The sequence below is a fragment of the Triturus cristatus genome, chromosome 5_2 (assembly GCF_964204655.1).
Source record: "Triturus cristatus chromosome 5_2, aTriCri1.1, whole genome shotgun sequence".
NCBI classification, from domain to species: domain Eukaryota; kingdom Metazoa; phylum Chordata; class Amphibia; order Caudata; family Salamandridae; genus Triturus; species Triturus cristatus.
The window spans coordinates 57,863,646-57,876,477 of NC_140588.1; the positions used below are offsets into that span (position 1 = coordinate 57,863,646).

General features: G+C 44.5%; 1 long non-coding RNA gene across 1 annotated transcript; it reads left to right on the plus strand.

Annotated features, from left to right (window-relative positions):
- Positions 1 to 799: 799 nt before the first annotated feature.
- Positions 800 to 3,058, plus strand: LOC146822654 (uncharacterized). The gene is made up of 3 exons (XR_014962073.1): positions 800 to 1,009; positions 2,487 to 2,537; positions 2,774 to 3,058. It is a non-coding gene; the product is annotated as an uncharacterized LOC146822654 (long non-coding RNA).
- Positions 3,059 to 12,832: the final 9,774 nt, after the last annotated feature.

Genomic DNA, 12,832 nt, shown 5'->3' on the forward strand with positions numbered 1-12,832 from the left:
TTTGATTTTGTCCTCAGGACAATTAAGAATTCTTTGATTTGATAACAGATGAAAGTCCATCATTTCACAGTAGTGTAATGTTTTTTGTTTTTTTTTTAAGATGCACAGGAAATTGCATTCCCACTTGTATGGTCCTAATTATGATTTGCTTTCTCTCTAAGGAAATGGTATATAACTCCTTGTCCATTATTAACCAAAATGAAAGGTATCCTGTTGGCCCTGGTTCCTGTCTCAATGAGGAGTGTGTACTTACAAGCCACAAAAGAACACTTGAAAGATAAGTGATGGATATTCTACCTATCCTATAAATATGGCTTCTTTACATTTATCTGTCAGTTGGTGTCTAAGTGATTGTATGGGTGTGTGAGTGGGAGATGAGTGGCTGTACGGGTCAGTGAATGCATGTGTGAGGGGCTGTTTGGGTGAGTGCGCAGCCGCGGCCCGTGGAGGGTGTTCCGTGGGGCGGAAAGGTGTGGAGGGGCAGGGTGGGGGGTACTAAAAACCAGAATATGGATGATTGGAGGTAAGTAAACAATTAAATAAATAAAACAAATTTCATAGCGCGCCCTGCATCGCAAATTGCGATGCAGCGCGCGCTATGAAATTCGTTTTAACTTACATCTATTTTCTCTTTATATCCAGCCCGTGTTAAATAAGGGAAACAAAAGAATAACAATTTTCCACTCTCTGTGGTAACTATGTCCTTCTAATAATATATAACATCATCATCCTACCATATACCTGATAGACGAGGATTCTTTGGTTAAATATATCTTTCTTCTCTCATTGTGTTCTGTACAGGACGAGAGGCTGAAGAAACTCCGGCGCGAAGAAACAGAGCTACACAAGCAGGTACCTCCGGCGAGGGAACATGGATGCGGACAGGAACCCGGAAGAAGAGATCAACGACCTGTAAGAGGAAGACACGCGTGTCGGAGCCATAACATGTCAGAGACGTCCAATCAAGGTACCACGTATTCCCGACTGCGGGACAACGGGACCTGAGCAGGTAAGTTGACAACGCAAAGGGAGCGCGGGAAATGCTAGGCAGATCTGTGACTGAACGCGAACCACGTTCTTGTCACTGACCCGACCAATTTATCCGCACTTGACTCCACCCAGCTCTGCAATAAGAGCGGGCGTGACTGACAATGCACGCACCCTCCTCTCCTTGAGCCTTGTTCTGTCTAATGCTTGGTGTTTAGGGCCTTTTTTTTTGTGAACCAGCTTTTGTGTCATAGATTATGGCCATCTTCAGTATTAACTGTTTTAGATGCTGAAAGGAGAATGTAGAATGGATCCTTGTTCAACGGAATTCAAATGCTTTGATAGTTATGGAACAGATAGATAACTGGTATCCTAGAAAGCTATCACTCTGCCCTAACAGTATTTCCAGAGGCATATTTGTTTGAATGAGTGGTGAAGGGGCTTGGTGCCACAGTCATGCAACTGTAAAGGGGCAACATTGAATCAGTCAACTGTTAAATTCCGAACTTGTCACTTCCCCAAGCTGGAAAAGAACACACAGGATATCTCTCTCCTGTCTCTGGATGTCTTAGACGTCTATTTCTGACCTGCACCATCACTTGGCCATGTGAAAGCCACTGCAACCGTGGCTGTTCATTGAGATTCAGTCTTACAAAAATGTTTGAACCCTTGCAGCAATAATATTACCTTTCTCATGCTACCTTGGCAAAAATATGAAAGCATGTCCATGTGCTAATATATAGTGAACCTCTAGTTTTTCTCAACCAGTAAGACTAAGCAACTTACAACCTGAAAAAAGAAATAGCAACTGGTGACCGGACATTATATATCCATTGTCCATGGTTTGGAACACAGAGTTGTGCCCTGTTCCTTATAATCATGAGTCCATTAAGTTATGTGGTCAGTGCCCCATTCCGCATGGTGGTGACCAGTGCCATGGGGCAAACTTGCCTTGCTTTGCTCTTACTAAGCATGGCCTCATGGCTCTGTTTGCACTTGTCAACTGGTATTGGGGGATTCTGTTGCCCAAGCAGAACCACACCCAGCCACTACTGGCACAATGTCCACTCTAATTGATTTAGGGCTATGAAAATACATTATGAAAATACATTAATATACATACTGTGTTAATATATGTTTGCATATGTGGTCCTGGATCATATTATTGTACACGGACTCCTTCACACTTAACTAACAGCCGTCTGCAAAAGAACAGTGAGGGAAGGGTTGTAACTCATTGAGAATTTGTGCTACAAATGACATGCAAATCTGGCACATAGCCTTGAGTTGGGATTTAATTTCAGCTCTCCCAATAATTAGATCAGTTGCCCTGTTCCTAGCATTTGGTTGATAGCTCCTATTTGGATTTCTGGTCAGTATGGCAATTTGTTAGACTGTTTTCCAAATAAGAATACTGTAAGTAGAGTTCAGGCTCAACATGGCTGCCTCCATGATGGTTTTGTAAATTAAATCTGGTATTGATTGTTTTCTGTTTGCAGAGGAAGGGTGACAGCGCCAAGTGAACAGCAGCGGTTTCTTCACTTGGACAGGTGAGTCTTCTTTCTTTACCTCCTGCCCACCTCTTCATCAATGCCTTGCTCTCACCATTACCTCTTTGCCCAAGTAGCCTTAATGTAAAACTTATGAACCCAGGTAACCATATCTCATCGGGCACACTATATGAAATAAAAGGATTGGAACATTTTAAGGACAGCCCAGTCCTATTAAAAACCTAAAATAGTGGTGTTAACATGATACTGATGTATGTTAATTTCTTTTCCTCCAGACGCTATGAGGTCTACGTGCGGGGATGAAGGATGGCCATCACTGGACAACAGAACTATGAGAAGGAAGCTGGCTATAAAGATTTGCAATACTGGAAGAGGACTAAAGAAAACTCTGAATCTAAAAACAAACATTGAAGTTGCTGGCTTTCATTAAGCCTTTTTGTAGTATTCTGGCATGTTTTCCCCTCTTGAACAGTGTCCTGGACTTTCTTTATGTTCTCTTGTTCAGTATCCTGGCTCCTATGGATCCAAAGGTGTGTTTTAGATCAATAAAATTACATGTTAACACATCCCCTTTGATGCGTTTTCATTTAACCATTACTTTTTTCAGTCTTTTGCCACTGGTCACCAAATTAAACAGTTTCAGATAATGCTCTGTACCTCCAAGTAAGGCAAGTCCCTGTGAGTCAGGAGTGTGGGAGTAGCTGCACAAGTTGTTAATCTTATCTGAATGCAAAGTATAACCTTGTTGAAGCCCCAACATTTGTATGCATATGGTATTTCTACAGCACAAAGCTAGCCAAAAGGATTGTTTCTGAGATTTATTTTGTACAGTGCCCGCATCTCACGGTAGAGTTTAAAAAGTAATCTTCCAGAGTAGGAGAATATTGATCTTATAATTGGGACTAGATTTATGGAAGTTTTATTTTTGGTTTGCTTAAGTTTTATAATGCTGACTTGACGCAAAATCTTTTCAAGATTTATAAACCAGAGCAAATTGGTATTTATTACAACACTCATCCACAATGGAAAAGTTTTCAGGTTTTTCTAGGCATAGTATTTTTGGTACTGCAAGGGGGCCCTTCCAGTACAAAACCTAAGCTAGACTCTCGCAGACACCTTTGCACCATAGTGCAAATGTGTGTGCATGGTGCTCGACTGCGTAATGGTGCAGTGGTGCAAGGGAAAGGGGTAGACATGGCACTTTCCTGCTCTCACCATGTGATGCAACGCAGCAAATGTGGGTGTTGCGCTGCGTTAAGTGACACTTTTGTAAATCTAGGTCTTACTTTAGAACTCGTGGAATTGCAAATAATTCATGGTATTGTATAAGGAAGGCATATTGGATCCAAGAGGCCTGTTTTTGACAGGAGGGTTCATTGAGGAGGTGATCCTCTAAAGATTCCCCTACCAGCATATCCATATTCCTAAACTCATAGTGGGACCCTGCAAGGGAATATTGGCAGTGGGGCTAATGTGCTTGTAACATGGAATTTTTAAGGTGTAATCCTAAATAATCTATGCTCATTATTGAGTTATCATTAAATTATCCTGGAGTAATCCACACTCATCCTGAAATTATCATGGGATCATTCCAGAGTAATCAACTTCCATCCTAAAGCGGTAATAGGATCATCCAAGAATAATCCACAATCATCCTTAAATTGTCTGGAGCCCATCCTGGAGTAATTCACACTCATCCCAAAGTTGTCAATTAGTATTCGTGGAGTTGTAAAAGGTAATCACTCCCTGCCAGTGGAACTCATCAGAACACCATCCTAGAGTAGTTTTTGTGATTACAGTAGGAGTCATCCCATTTAAATATTTCCCCCTATAGGCATACTTTAGGATGGTTTGGGATGACGTCCTGTTCTGCTTGGGTTTTTGGATTGGGTAGAACCTGCTCTACAGAGCCCTTCTGACCCAAAACAGAACGTTACCCCCTCCCTAGGGTCTCTTTGCACCTTTATAACCACATATATATGTACCACCTAAGGACAGGGAATTCCTATTATACATTTCTATCAAGGCTTCACAGCCCTGCGAGCAATACACACACAGTCTCGCGGCCTCAGTCAGACCCAGAATCTCCTACCTATCCGGCAGCAACACACACAGTCTCGCGGCCTCAGTCAGACCCAGAATCTCCTACCCATCCGGTGGCAACACACACAGTCTCGCGGCCTCAGTCAGACCCAGAATCTCCTACCCATCCGGTAGCAACACACACAGTCTCGCGGCCTCAGTCAGACCCAGAATCTCCTACCCATCCGGTAGCGACACACACAGTCTCGCGGCCTCAGTCAGACCCAGAATCTCCTACCCATCCGGTAGCAACACACGCAGTCTCGCGGCCTCAGTCAGACCCAGAATCTCCTACCCATCCGGTAGCAACACACACAGTCTCGCGGCCTCAGTCAGACCCAGAATCTCCTACCCATCCGGCAGCAACACACACAGTCTCGCGGTCTCAGTCAGACCCAGAATCTCCTACCTATCCGGCAGCAACACACACAGTCTCGCGGTCTCAATCAGACCCAGAATCTCCTACCCATCCGGTAGCAACACACACAGTCTCGCGGTCTCAGTCAGACCCAGAATCTCCTACCTATCCGGCAGCCTTAGCACGAGCTCATCCTATCATTACCGTATCACCATATATCAGATCACACAAAGACTATTAGTTGAGCACACCCTGTTCTCTAGTTCGAGGGGCTTGTTTTCCCCCTCATCCAGTTACCACTTACCTGACCAGGATTAACCTCTGTTCATTTTGGGGCAACTCTGACAAAGAATAGACTATCCTCCTATACAAAAGTACACAACACATGCTAACGTACAATAAGCTAAATACTTTATTTAAATGCCACATGCACATTCGCAGAACACATTATATATATATATATATAGACAACCTGCAAGGAAAGTGAAAGGTTAGGTTGTACACTCTAAAGAAAAAGGGGTCGACTTCACCTTTATGGTACGTAGCCCGTGCTCAATGGTCATCTAGGTTCCCTTCTCGTCTATGCCTCGGCTTCGCCTGGAAGTCACCCCTCTGCAGTTGTGGGTCTGCTCCCTTCTCCCTCTCCGAGTCACCGGAACCTCTTCCCCGTCGGCTACTCTGTCCTCTTTAGATTCAAGTTCGTCATCTGTCTTCCCTGGAATAAGTAATAGCTTTTCTGCTAACGGCCAGATGCCGCCTATGGTCTAGAAGCAAGTGCTCTTATCTTACTCAGGCTTTCACTAATATAGAAGTGCATTCCCTCATGGAAATTTCCAGCTCGAAACCTGCCGCCCACCAAATTCCTGTACCTCCCCGCACCAAGGACACTTTCCCAGCCGGCCGGCCTGATGTAGTGTCTTCGGCATGAAGAAAAATACAATCCTTCGATAAGGGCCGGCCTGAACCGGTTCTCTCCGAGCGAATAACACCTCATAACTAAAACATTCCCCCTCCCTCTAGGAAGGTCCCAAGCTGCCGAAGCAGAAAGAAAGATGGAGTCTCTCCCGTTTGAGGCCTACCAGGCCTGAATTCAACACAGCTCTATGAAATACCCTCACTATAGGGCAAGTTATCCTCAAGGCTAACAAATCTATCCCCTAGGCTATGTATATAGACCCTAAGCTATGGGTAGGAGCACGGGATTGTGTCAAAAGTGTCTAACAGATAGGCCCTATTCACTACTCTAGTCCTTAGACATGGATGGAAAGAGACTGAAGTCATACTGGTCACTTTACGATACAGAAGAGCCGGGAAAATCAAGCACTACATTACACCCTTGACTTCAGTCTATTATACATCTTACTATATGGAACTGACATCAGTGGAAGAATAATATGAAACAAAACTAACTGATCTATGTCTAGTACCAGATGTGCAGAATTGAAGCAATGAAGGAATACACTGAATAAAACAACAGATAGAAATCAGAACAGCAGTAGCAATCAAAATGCCACCTAATGTGTGGCGTAGCATATGCATGTCCGGCAACCAATTAAAGAGCCAGTCAAACCAGCCCTGATCAATGTGTTTCCTAACTTCATTAGTTAAATCATGCAATTTATCTATATGCGCACGAATGGATTGTGTATGATCAGATAAGTTAAAACAGCAGAGACCTTCAAAGTCTGAGCAGCCATGTCCATGTTTAAGCAGAAGATAATCAATGGCTGCTCTATTTTGCAAGATGGCTCTACGTTCACCCTGGGCGTCTAATAGCAAGTCAGATAAGATTGTAGAAGTATGATTAATAGATTTGACCATCCAGCAAGCCATCTTCCCAATGGATTTGGCATTGTAAACCGCCAAGGCAGGGACACCAATAATTGAAACAGCTAGACTAAGGTATTCAGACTTGGAATATAAATGCAAAGATGAGTCACAATCCTCCTGTAACAGTACTGTATCTCGAAGCACACGAGAGTTGGCATTTGGATGTGAAGAAAACATCAACAAACTTAACCTAGTAATAGCACACGGGCCGCCTGAAATGTTTGCGGGGACATAGGGCCAGGAAGTATTACCACATGAGAAAAGCCATCCGGCAGGTAGCAACATCGCACGATAGTGACTGGGGGTAACTACCAAACTATTGCAAGTCATATTGTTCTGGACTGAAATACATTTCGTCGGTGTCCTCTGGAAACACAAAGTTCGTTCGTGAGATGTGAAAGAGGTGGCGCCTCTTAACTTGAGACGTAGACATTCAGAAATTGCATTAGGATTACATGTGAGGAAGAAACATAGGTCGCCTTGTGTAATATTATACGTAGTTATTTGGGATTGGATGGGGAGTTGCTCATTCGGCAGTTCAGTACATAAAGGACAATATGCATGGGTAGCAAAATCACCCAGAATAATATTCGGACGAGCCTTTGAAATGTTGAAGATGCTTATTAAAGTTTCCAGCGAGGCGGGGACAGCAACTAGGCAGGTCGCCAGGATATCGTGCACAGATCTCATCGGTGTCAAACAGAAGTGAGGGGCATCAGTCACTCTTTTCGCCAGGAGCGTCCAAAAGTTCGATGACGAGTCCCACGCATTGAAGGAATGCAACACCCTGGTTCCCAATTCATCCCGGGTTGATGGAATCCCTTCTCTCTCTCCGAAGTAGTCCGAACGGTGTCCAGTACCGACACATCCTGCAGCAACAATCCAAAGAATGATCTGAAAAAGAACCAAATACAGGCATTAATCATTCTCGTAAATAACATTTATCAGCTGGGACAGCTTCCCAGCTATCTTTCCCTGGCCTCATAACCAAAATGGTATTATCCTGACCGGTGGCAATAACCTCTGCTTGTTCAGGGGGATTCTTAGGCGATTGCACCCAAACCTTGGCCCCAGGGTTATCCGTAGAGCCAAAGCCTTTCTGGCCTCGTACAGTTAGCAAAATTGGGGCAGTGCCTTTCATTATTTCACCACTGAAAACAGGCATAATGAGTAATTGAGCCACCCGGTCGGTGCGGTGTATCAGCAAGTCATTCTCACTGCTATTTAGCAGAAGTACCTTAATCTCTCCCTGATAGTCGCTGTCAATGACCCCTCCAAGTACCTGGATGCCTTTTACAGCCAGCCCCGATCTAGGGGCGATCAATCCAAAATTCCCCGGTGGTATATGAATACCAACACCGGTAGCAATGATGACCCGATTTTTACTTTCCAGAACGGTGTCATCCATAGCATGCAAATCTAAGCCTGCCGACCCTGGGGTCGCTCTGCATGGAGCCAGAGCTCCGGAAGTAATCTCCCAATACATCACAGTTTCATTGATTACATTAGGCATAGTCTCAACCTTTGGGGGAAACAAACGCATAAGTGGAGATTCAGCATTTAAAAAAGGACGATTATTCAGAATCAATAGTGCTTGGGGTAGAAAGTCTCGCCAATTTTTATACTTGTCATCTGTTAATTTACGCAGTTGATCCTTTAGCAGGCCATTCAATCTCTCCACCAGGCCTGAGGCCTGCGGGTAGTAAGGTATATGAAATATCCATTCAATATTATTTTCCACACAGAATTCCTGTACCAATCTTCCACGGAAATGGGATGCGTTATCAGATTGAATTTGGAATGGCACACCATAATACATCATAATCAATTCTAATGTCTTTATGGTATTCAACTGGGTGGCTTGCTTACATGGAAAAGCTACCAGCAAACCACTATATGTATCGACAATTGTACAAACATATTGACAATTTCTACTCATGGGAAGGGGTCCAATGTAATCAATCTGCCAAATTTGAGCGGGCAGTTTCCCACGATGTAAATGACCTCTAACAATTTGAGGTACTTTACGCTGTCTGATATGCTGACAGACGGGACAATGTAGAATAACATTTTTGATTAGATCCAGGGGAATATAAATTCCTCTATCAGCAGCCCACCTGCTAGTGGCCTTCTCTCCAAAGTGTCCTGCCTTCTGGTGTGCCCATTTCGCCAATCCCGCAATATCAGGATCTTGTCTGTCCACCACTGCCTCAGCAATTTTAGATTTCTCATCTGCAATATTATGAAAAAATTTGTCACGGGAGTCTATTGGGGTGTGAGCATCCACATGGAAGATGGTAACAGTACTCTGTGGGAGCATTTCCCAAATCTCTTGCCATAACTCTTTTCCCCATAACTCTTTGGAGTGTAACCTCCAATTATGGGAATGCCAGGTCGGCAACCAAACAGCCAGTCCATTGGCAGTGGACCAGGAATCGGTGAAAATGTGGCATACGCCAGGTAACTCCTGTTTCAAAACTTGGTAAACGGCATAGAGCTCGGCAAACTGACTACTCTTCCCTTCACCAGTTGTGCTCAACAGTTTCTGTGTGATCGGATTATAAGACACCGCCTTCCAGTGCCGTGTCGTTCCAATAAACTTTGCTGACCCATCTGTGAACCACACATGGTTCCTGTCCTCGACGGATAAATCATCAAAAGGTCTACCCCACTTGACAGGAGACTCCTGTTCTAAAGGTACGGAACACTCACTCTCAGTCTCAGTCGATGGTGCTTGCGCCACTTGCTCATGTAAAGACGCAACTCCTTTCGGACCCACACGTGCCCTGTCTTGTATGTACCATTTCCATTTAATCACACTCGCCTCCTGAGCATGCCCAATTCGATGAGTTTTTGGTGAACTCAAAACCCACTGCATAATAGGAATTTCAGGACGCAAGAATATGTCATGTCCCAAAGTCAATTGCTCGGTATCCACTAAAGCCCAATAACAAGCAAGTAGCTGCTTCTCAAAGGGTGTATAACGCTCACCAGCATCAGGTAGCTTTTTGGTCCAAAACCCTAATGGTACTTTACATCTGCCTTGTTTCTGCCACAGACTCCAGTTTGCATAAGGGCCTTGCACAGACACATTCAAATCCACATCACCATCACGTACAGGCCAGAGATCCATAGCATGTTGAATTGCCTCTTTCGCCAGACTAAATGCATCTTGCTGTTGCTTACCCCATTCAAATGCATTCTTTTTACGTGTAACTCGGTACAAAAGGGGCCAATATTTGACTCAAATGAGGAATATGCTGGCGCCAAAAACCGAATAAACCAATGAATCTCTGGGCTTCCTTCCTATTCCTCGGAACCGAAAAATCAAGAATTTTCTGTTTAACTTGAGGGATCACCTCGCGGTGTCCCTCATGCCAATTAATACCTAAAAATTTTACAGCTTGAGACGGACCTTGTAATTTGTCCGGGTTGATCTCCCAACCTTTCCCACGCAGACACTCAATGACGCTATCTAATTGTGTCTGAACATCCTCTTGTGTTTCGCCTTGGATCAAAACATCATCAATATAATGACATATCTGGATTTTGGGATGAACTGGTACCTCAATCAAGTGTTCTGCCACCAGCCGGTGACAAATCGTAGGACTATGCACATAGCCCTGAGGAAGACTTCTGAACGTCATCTGACGCCCATTCCACGTAAAACTGAACTGTTCCTGACACTCAGGGGCAATTGGAATAGAAAAGAAAGCATTAGCAATATCGATGGACGCATACCATGTACCTGGATGTGTTTGGATTCTTTCAATCAGGGTGATAACATCCGGTACTGCAGCAGTCAAAGAGGGCGTGTGTTTGTTCAATTCTCGATAATCAACAGTCATGCGCCAGGAATTATCACTTTTACGCACCGGCCAAACAGGATTATTCCAAGCAGAAGTAACTGGAGTTATAACGCCTGCATCAACCAACTCCTGAATGGTGGTACTAATCTCTTCATGACCACCCGGAATACGATATTGCTTCTGACAAACCACTTTGGTCGCCTGGGGAACTTGTATGGGGGGCATCCTTAAACGACCAACCCGTATAGGTCTGGACGAGATATAATGCGTCGTTCCAAATTGGTAACACCCATCATCAAGATGCAATGTCATTCCCTTCAAAATATCAATTCCAATTATGAATTCTAGAAGTGGCACCACTAATACAGAATATTCCTTTCTAGGGATTCTACCTATTCTCATTTCAAGCAAAGTTTGAACTGCAGGGGTTTCTTTTCCTCCTAATCCGGTAATAGTAAAAGGCTGCCCTGTAAATTTCTTTGATTTTCCATGAATAAGAGTGGCCTCCGCTCCTGTATCAACTAATGCTCGGGCCCTTTGGATATTACGATGTCTCCAATAAATATCAATATCTACATAGGGTCTATTATCTCTGTGAGCCCATCTGTGTACCGGAGCTTGACCTATTTCCTAGTCATTCTTACTGCATTCTGTGTACCAGGACAAATCAGGATAAAGACTCTCACGTTTCTTGGGTATCGGTACCTCCTGTTCATATCCATCTCTATTACGAAATGGATTCCTGTCCTCTACACTGCACTGCGAGTTTCGATCGGCCAAACTGTATCGATCCTCCCTCCTTCTCAATTCAGGGGATTGATCCCTATCATCTCTACGTCTGCTGTAAGCATGATCATTTCTCCCCCTTTCCTTTTCCCCCTCTCTCTCCCTGTCCCGCTCTCGACGAGGGGACAGATCACGTACAGGACGCCGATCATCACGACGATCAAAGCGCCCACGGCGATCATCATCACCGCTACCATCAGAACAACCACGATCACACTCAGTCGTCCGAACACGCCGGGCACCCTCCTTCCGGTCCAAGCCCCGTTTGCGAAACATTTCCCACAAACGAGCAGTAGTCTCACCATCAATATCCTCCCGACGCACACCATCAGCCAAAAGACCAGTAAAGATATCACGTCTAGTAAATTTATATTCACCAGGAGTACGAGTGTCAGACCGGGACTGACGTTCAGGTTTAAACCACTCACCCAACTCACCGAGTTGGCGTACCGACTCCAACACCGTAGATAGTACATTACCAGTCTGGTTAATCAACAAAGTCATCATGACCTGCTTGTAGGCAACAGGAGAAGAGCGAATGATACGATTCCGCACCGAAGAAGTCAACAACCCATCAAGCAACCTGTCAGCAGTGCCCAGAAAAATAGCCGTTTTCATCACTTCCTCCTTAAGACGTTGCGCAGCATCACGCAAGGTATACCACGGCTTGTCATTGACAGGCCAGTCAGATTCAGTAGGATACTTCAAATTGCAACCTTCAGTCGCCAATTGGAGCAAAGAAATTTGACCACCACCATTATAGTTACGAAAATGATCCTGCACAGTAGAATCTAAACTCAAAGAACAAAACTTCAAACAATCGCCAGTATCCAACATAATACCAGCAGCGCCTAGTTCATAAAGGCGCACCATCCACGTGAGCAAAGCCTCACCAGTCCGCTGCCGAAAGCGCTGCAAAATAGCACTAATTTCTTGCTGGGTAAAATCTTCCAAACAGTCCAAAGAAACACCCTGCGGAGCATTGGGAGACTGCTGCAACTTCCGACGAAAAACCGGGTGCGCAGAAACAACGGGACGAGCATCACAAGGAGCCCGAGCAGTACTAGTAGGGGGACAGTCAGTGTGAGAAGTAGACTTACTTTCAGGACGGGAACGAGAAAACTCATGCATAGCACATTCCTCACCCGAGGAACAAGACGTAGTCGAGTCCCAGATATTACCATCCCATTCATCAGGATTCCAATCCAGTCCAGCTTTCGCCACGACCAGACGCACCTTACGCGACGAAACACGACCACGCCTGTTCTTGTACTTATAACGAGCAATCCGCACAGCCGCCCTTTCAGCAACCGTTTGGTAAGTGTCAAGTTTGTCGGAAAGCAACTTATTTTGACACCGCAATAAAGTATTAGAATTCTGAATCTCAACAAGGTGTGATTCCGCATCCTTAAAAGAGACCTGCAATTTCAGCAACCTCTCATGCAGAATCCGATACGCAGACAGAATAA